Source organism: Zingiber officinale, chromosome 10A, assembly GCF_018446385.1.
Source record: "Zingiber officinale cultivar Zhangliang chromosome 10A, Zo_v1.1, whole genome shotgun sequence".
NCBI lineage: Eukaryota > Viridiplantae > Streptophyta > Magnoliopsida > Zingiberales > Zingiberaceae > Zingiber > Zingiber officinale.
Genome location: NC_056004.1, coordinates 82,263,262 through 82,271,835, shown reverse-complemented (window position 1 = coordinate 82,271,835; position 8,574 = coordinate 82,263,262).

Genomic DNA, 8,574 nt, shown 5'->3' with positions numbered 1-8,574 from the left:
AAGTCAAGGGGGAGCTTGTAAGAGCAAACCCAAGGTATCATTTATTGAACCAACTCTTTAAGTAATGGCAACATGCATACTAGTTCTAGCTTATATCATTTTAATGCTATTTATCATAAAAATAGAAAGTATGATAGAATTAAGAAAAATCATGTGGCCTATCATGCTAAAATCACTCAACCTAAGGTTAGAAGGGTAGAAAATAATTTAGGCAATAACTCTAAGGATTCTAGGTATTTGCCTAAGAAAAAGAAAAATCATGGCTTTAGTGAAAAATCTAAGGTTAAGGTGTTATGGAGAGAAAAACAAATCTTGAAGTCAAGACTTGACAAATTAGAACCCTTAGAAAAATCACACATGAAAAACTAGGGTACGAGAAAAATAACCTAGGCATGGGACATCAAGATCCATCCAATGGTCATAAAGGTTTGGGCTATAAACCTAAAACCAAGAAGGATGTGACCGAATATCATAGGGTTCCATATACCTATGGAACAAATCCTAGGTATAGGAGTCAAGTCAAGAATACAAAGGAAGTTATCCCTTGAAGGATCTTTGCAACAACAAATGTGACTAAGACTTCTAAGAAGTCTAAGAAAGTCACCAAGAAGGTCACAAGGGAAGCAATCCCTAGGGATGACCTAGTGGAAGTGACCAAGGCTTCTAAGAAGCCTAAAAAGGTCATTAGGAAGGTATCTAGGGAAGTTATCCCTAGTGAGTACCTAGAGCATCCAAGGAGCACCAATAGGTGTTGGGTTCCTAGGAGCATTTTCTCTACCCCTCAGATGGGTTAGAGAGTGTCAACTCTAATTAGAAGGGTAGTTAACCCAATCTTGATGAAGTTGACACTTGGAGAGCATTTTCAAGGTTATGGTGAACCTTTGAAAATGAAATTGATTAAATATTTACTCTTTGGAAGAGTAAAACGTGCCAAAATTTGGGGAAGTGTACTGAATTTATATTAGCACAATTAATCAAGAGTAAAAGAATGGTAAGTTGGGTTTTGGCATTTTCTTGAAGAAGGAAATATAGGCAATCTAGAATTAATTTTAGGTTTAACTAAGAATTAAGGAAACTTAGATAGATTATCTAGGTATATTTTATTTATGCTAATTGTCATGCTTTGTTTGCCCATCATATGTCATGACATCATATTTTACATCCATGATTATTATAAAAAATATAAAAATACCATGACATGTTATACATACATCATGTAGCAGTAGCATATTTTCTTTTGAAAATTATTTCTTTTTTATGTATGTCATAAAATCATAATGTATTATTTTAATTTCCTTGCAATTAAGGACAATGACATTTACTAACAAGTGACATCCTAGGTGGATGTTCATAATTCTTAAAATTCCTAGATAGATATTCATAATCCCTAGTTTAGGGCAAAATCAAAATCTACATCTCACAAAGACTATAAGATGACTTGTATGTATTTTAGTGCACATTAGATACAAGTGAGATGTTAGGATGATGAACAAGGCTCAAGCTGTTAATTTAGTGCATCTATTTGAGTTTTGATTTCAGCAAATCACATAGTTATGTGTACTCCAATCATTGGAAAAGCTAATGTACAAGTCATGTGTATTGAACCCAAAGAACATGGTTGGAAATTGGTTTTGAAAATGATTTTAAAATAGTTTTGGAAAACCAAGGTGAAGGCTATCTTTTGATAGTAATCATCATTGAATAGTTAGGCATTAACTTGGAAGAAACATTGAAGTTTTTGTAAGTTTCCAAGTTTGTGTCAATCTTTGAAAAATATGAAGTATTTTCTTAGAAAACTATTTTTATATGAAAGTATAAACCCTAAATAATGTCTACATGAGTTTTCATGATTTTTAAAATTTTGTAAAATTTTTAGGGTATTTCTGAATTTCACTGAAATTGGATTTCAGGAAATCAGACATCCAATCGATCGGGTGATAGATTGGAGTGTCTCAATCTTTCGGGTGATCGATTGAGATAGGGAATTATCACGAGTAGAAGCTTGTTAAATCGATCAACCGATCGATTCAACTTTGCTGGATCGATCAGTTGATCGATTCAAGTAGGTTTTCTATGAACATAAGCTTGTGGAATTGATCGGGTGATCGATTGAAGCAAGTATCTATCGACTGAGTCCCAACCCAATCAATTAAAAAGGCTGATTTTTGGCTGGGAAAGTCTGATTTCACCACTTTAAGCCATTTTTAGCCTCTTTAACCATTCCTAACCCCTTGAAATACATTTATACACATTTAAGGATAGTTTTCATGATGAAAACAAGGAGAAATGGTTAAGGGACCACTAGGTTGAAGTTTAGATTGAGGTTCAGTTTCAATATTGGATTTTTTACCTCAAAACTTCAAACTTTAGGTTTCTAAAGGTTTAAGGATTCCAAGTCATTGTTGGTACAATGACAAAAGGTTGAAGCATGTCTTTAGGGGGAGTTACTTTTTAAGGACATGGAAATTAATTTTTCTGAAACCATAGAAGGTGGTTAAACCTTTGTTTTGCAAAATGCTCAAGGTTGAGTATGGGAAAATAATGGAAGATTGGATATCTTCATTGTTGGAATGATTAATGTTCAAGGGTGAGCATTGGATACAATGAAGAGTATGTGACCTTCATTGTTGGAATGATGAATGCTCTAGGATGAGCATTGTGAAATGGTTTAATGCTCACGGGTGAACATTGGATACGATGAAGGGTATAAGACCTTCAGTGTGGTGTTGTAAACAACGAGTGAAGTTGTGAACAATGTTGAGTAATTTTTTAGAGGGAAAGTTTTTTATGTGTGTCAATAGGGGGAGAATGAAAGGTTTAAGTTAGACCTTCATTATCTAAAGAGGGAGTTTGCCCTCTAGGAAAGGAAGAGAATGAAGGAAACTTTCATTCATGCATTGACATGAAGAAAAGTTGAGACTATGGGATTAGTCTAACTTAAAGGTATTGTCAAACATCAAAAAGGGAGAGATTATTGGTGCAACATCCCCTGAGTCAAGGTTGATCAGTTTGACTAAGCTTGAGTTGACTCAAACTTGAGTCTTGATATTTGGGTTTCGATGTTTGACAATACATGAAGATTACAGGTGCAATCGTCCGATTGGGGAGATTGTTAGAGCAATTCTCTTCTGATTAAGGTTTGACCAGGTTGAAGTGAAGAAGAGTCAAGTAGGTCAAGGTTAATTAGATACATGACTGGAAAGCCCTGGTGAATAAAGCCAGGCAGATTGAAAGTCCTGGTGAGTGAAGTCAGGAAAATTGAAAGACATAGTGAGTGAAGCTAGACAGTTGGAAAATCCTGGTGAGTGTAACTAAGTGAAAGTCCTGGTGAGTGAAAACAGGCAGGCAGAAGCCCTGGTGAGTGAAGCCGGGCATTGGAAAGACCTGATGAGTGAAGCCAGGCACATGAAAATCCAAGTGTATCAAGGTTGACTGGACACCTGGTGTTGGAAAGTTCAAGTAGGTCAAAGGGTTGACCGGATACTTGGCATGTGGAAATCCAGGTGGGTTAAGGCTGACCAGACACCTGGTGTTGGGAAGTCAAAGTAGGTCAAAGAGTTGACCAGATACTTAGCACAAAGAAATCCAGATGGGTCAAGGATGACTGGACATCTCATGAAAGTTCAAGTGGGTCATAGAGGACCGGACACTTGGCACGAGACGGTAAGTCCAAGTGGGTCAAGGTTGACCAGACACTTGGCACGAGGAGAACAGTCCAAGTGGGTCAAATAATTGACCAGACACTTGATGAAGAAGTCTCAACAGGTCAAGGTTGACCGGATGCTAGGTATAAGGAGTTCCAACAGGTCACGGTTGACCAGATGTTGGAATTGGGAACCTTGGACTTGAGTTAAGCAAGTCCAAGGGAGGCCAATCGATCAACCAATCGATTGGACTGTAGTCCAATCGATCAGTCGATCGATTGGCTGTGTGTACAATCGAAGGCTCGCCTAATCCATTGGGAAGTGAAATCGTGCACACAAAAGCTTACCCAATCAATCAGTCGATTGATTGGGCACCGCCAATCGATCAACCGATCGATTGGGGAGCTAGAAATCGTGAGAAGTCGCGATAGAGGCTGAATCGATCGTGTGATAGATTCAAGCTTTTTCCAGCGAGCACAGAGGTGCTCTGAATCGATCGACTGATGATTCAATCCTCTCAATCGATTGATTAATCGATTGGGATGTGACCATTGAGAAGGAAGCGTCGAGTTTAAAGTCGTCTTCCTCCCAATGCCTCTAGAAACTCTTCTCCACTGTTTTCTCACAACTCTCATAGGTTTTCACTATCAGTTCTTGAAGCATCTTGGAGTCAAGTGCTGTTGCATTTTCCAAGGTCAAGAGACGTTCCACAAGAAGAAGAAGCTAGGGTTAGGGTTTCATGTTGTAAATCTTGTAAGAGTTTACCTGTATTTGCTTCCCTTTTCTTTCTTCTTATATTGAGAGTTTGTACAAGGCTTTTTTGCCATCGACAGTTACCGAAAATGAGTGTTTTTCATAGTGGAGTGTGTGTCGCGTGTGGATCCTTGGATTAGTCACCTCTTCTTGAGGTGGATACCAAGTAAATCCTAGTGTTAGCGTTGTGAGTCTTATTTTTTGTTCATTTTGCTGCACATCATCACCAAGAAGCAAGCAACCGGAGCGCGACAAGCTATTCACCCCCCCCCCCCCTCCTCTAGCTACAAATCGACCCAAACAGGTTCCTCTCTGCCACTCACGAGGCAACAACCACATCGCCTCCAAGCCTGGTTTGCTCCAACGCTATGCTCCTACAGTCCTGTTGGTCCCGTACTCCCACATCACCATGCTTGCCATGGCCACCAACTGCGGGCTCCACCAGAAGTGTCACAATCCCAACTCCCAAACTGCCAACAATCATTTATCTTCTCCGCCCTAACACTGTAATAAAACTGCACAAAGACAATGGTGAAAAATTATTGTGAAAGACCTAAAAAACGTTGTCGTTTAACGTGTTGAGAAGAACTGTTGTGTTTTAGATGAAGAGACAACGATTTTTAACTGTTGTCTTTGAGCATCTCTATCTTTCTCAACACGTCAATTTACCATGATTTTTTTAGATCTTTAACAATAATTTTTAACCGTTGTATTCCATGTGTAAAGACAACTTATTGTACCCGTTATCTATGAACGCCTTATTTTTTTCAATGCATCGATATCTCATAATTTTTTTCATTTTAGACAATAATTTTTAACCGTTATCATTTGTATTGAAATATTATTATTTTAATCATTTAACTATTATCATTTCTCAACACTAGAGAATAATAAACCGTTGTCTACCAACATATATACAATAAACCATTGTGTGTGTGTGTGTGTGTGTGTGTATATATATATATATATTGATCACTTCTTGCAAACATATATTTATATACAAACTTATAGCAAAATATATATACACAATTATATACAATACTTGTCATTTCTCAAGTTTAGTAGATTCGTCCTCTCTTGAAGTTAGCAATTAATGAAACTTCTCAGTTTCAGAGTTCTCGAAAAGGATGGCTAGTTGGAAATGTTGCCTCTTCTGCTCCATCAAAGGTTTGACCTGGTGGCGGTACAAGCATCTGAAAATGTCAACATGTCAGACGAACTTAAGAACGAGCAAGAAAGCAGACTAATAGAAACATGTCAATACCCATGCCAATCTCCAATGATCTTCCTCCATATTGAAACCCTTCTCTGTTTCGGCCATGCTTCAACTTGAGGAACTTAAAAAGTAACAACCAATTTTGGTTCATAACTAAACCAAACCAATTTGGTTTATTATTAAACCATAATGAATCTAACTTGCCTATAATAGGCATAGTCCACCATCTCTTCCAACCTGACAAATACTTTCCATATTTACCCCTTCATTTGGTCCTATCAGACTTAATCTCTCTCAATTTGAGAATCCAATTCTCAAACTTGTTTTACATCTTTTGGATATATTTGTAGTGTGGGTAACCCAATAGGTTCTCGGTTATGTTAGTCTTTCATAATTAACCATTAATTATGAATCGATCATAAGTGACACCTAGCATTATATCATGTTCCCCAATTGACTGAAAAATCATAGTTGATTCCAGAATACTTTTGTAACCTTCAGTAGTTATGGTCATCAGTGCGCATGTTCCTTTTGTTAATGCAGTTAACATCAATGGTCAAACTCAGGTTTTGATAAATAACAAATAGATTAAAGTTAGGTGTTATGTTTATCTAACTTCTTTACCGAGTGTGCAGGAATTGATGGGTCTAGAGGACCTGACATCATACTGAAGCCTAGTTAGATCTGAAGACCTAATAACTAGCACGAAGTCCAGATAGGTCAAGGTGTGACCAGATATTTGGCAGGAAGTCCAGTTAGGTCTGCGAGACCTAATAATAGTTGAAGTCTAATTAGGTCTATGGACTTGGCAACTAGTAGGAAGACTTAGTGCGTCAAGATGTAAGGCAAGTGATCGTAAATGGTAAGTAAAGGTAAGTCACTAGAGGAGAGTGATCTAATGAGGATAAGACCCAGTGGGACTATAGGCATTAGTCTAGCTTAAAGTCATTTGGGAAGTCTAAGATGAAACCATGACTAGATCATAGTCTTGATAAGACAGAATCTAATTAATAATGACATTTAATATATTGATAACTTTGTTTCATAGTTTATTCTTTATTGTGCTAACCTTGTAATGCAGGAAATCAATTGTCTAAAGAAAGGGGTCCAGACACTCAAACACAGTCTAAGCGCCCGGAGTTGGTCCAGGCGCCTAGTAGGCAGTCGAACCATACAGGCAACTAGCTGAGGTGGCAAACTCTTATAAGTCGGCATATGTTAGGGTCCTGGCACCATGCATCCAAACATGTTCGGGTGCCTAAAGATGGATGAACTTTCAAAGTTAGAGTTTTATGAAGGTGCAGTTACATTAGCAATCCAGCCGCCTTGGGTGGTCAAGACACCCAGAGGTGGATAAGTCAACGAAGTCCTAGGGTCGAATAGGCCTCATTGGAGGCGCCCGGGAGTGGTCCAAGTGCATGGAAAAGGCCTATGAAAAGGACTTCAACCAAAATCTTCATAACATCTTTCGCTTCAACTTTTATACTCGCGCGCTGTTCCGAGAAGACTCCTACGACATCGAAAGGCTGCTTCTGACACCAACACACAGGTGCTTCAACTTCTACATCATTGTGTTAGTAAAAGTTAATTTATAGTTATTTGCTTTATTGCTAAGGAGAGTGTAGGGTGTTATACTTTCCTCGTATTACTCTTTGTACTCAATTACTCTACTGAGAGTTTACTAGTAGAAGATTTTAGTGGATTATCCATCGATAGGTCCAAGGGACCTAGGTTTTAGAGTAGGGGTTGCTAAAGGCTTCGAACCAAGTAAAAAACACTTATGTTCGCTTTCTTATAGTTTCTTCTTTCTTAGTTTAATTTTCCATTGCGCACTTTCTTTTAAGTTTTAAAAAAGACACTATTTTTAAAATACACGTGATTCACCCCCTCCCCCTTCCTCACATGCCAATGGTCCTACACCTTTAATTTGTCTTATACCTACTTGGTTGAGAATATGATCTATGCGTTAGTCCTCACTAGGCTGATTACGTCACACATAGCCCAAGTAATAGTTCCTTATCCTGTGGATTCAAATTACTTAAACACGTGTTCAAGAAGATCATCCTCATGGCGTGTAATGCATTGGCCAAAGACTTACGAGTAATAATCCTGACAAGAGGTCTTAGGGTATGTCTCCTTTATCAAAGGAGTGATGAATTCTCTATGAGATATTCAAAAACCTTCAGGCATATTAACTTATACCTAATCATCCCAGATTTACACCTCCTAGGAGATGTTTGCTAAAATGTCAAAGTATAAATCTTCATGACTAAGATGACTTGAATACCTCAAGTCTAAGGAAAATTACACTTGAGATACAATGAGATCTTCATTGACATAAATAGAACCACATAAAATCTTATAGCATGTCACATCCAATGAACTAGTTACCTTAACCAGCAACCATATATTAAATCTCAATATCCTAATATTTTCATCTAGTGAGGACTGACTTATTGGATAAACTAAGGTACATAATATATACTACTCCTACAGAATTGATAATACTAGAGAATATTTCAATACGTATATAATTACACATGGAGAGATACCTACTAATTGTTATCCAATCACAATTTTTCTCATGCTATGTATTGGATTATGGACTTCATTAATTGAGTTTAAGATCAATATCATATACATATAGAATGCACACTCAAATAAGAAATTTTATTTATCCAATAAATAATACAATATCTAAGATGATTATCTTAGGACACTCAAATATAACAAGCTAGCAACAACATTAATCAACAACATAATATGTCTTCCTCTGAGCCGACATATTTTATGCATGATCTGAAAAAAAAAAATTATTCTATAGTTGTAAGCTACTTTGAACAATATATCTGGCATAAAAGTAATTTTCATTTGAGTCAATTACTTTTAGCATAGATATATGTTTTACCGACACAACATGTACTAAACCTACCTAATGTGTCTTCCTTTGGACCGACACAA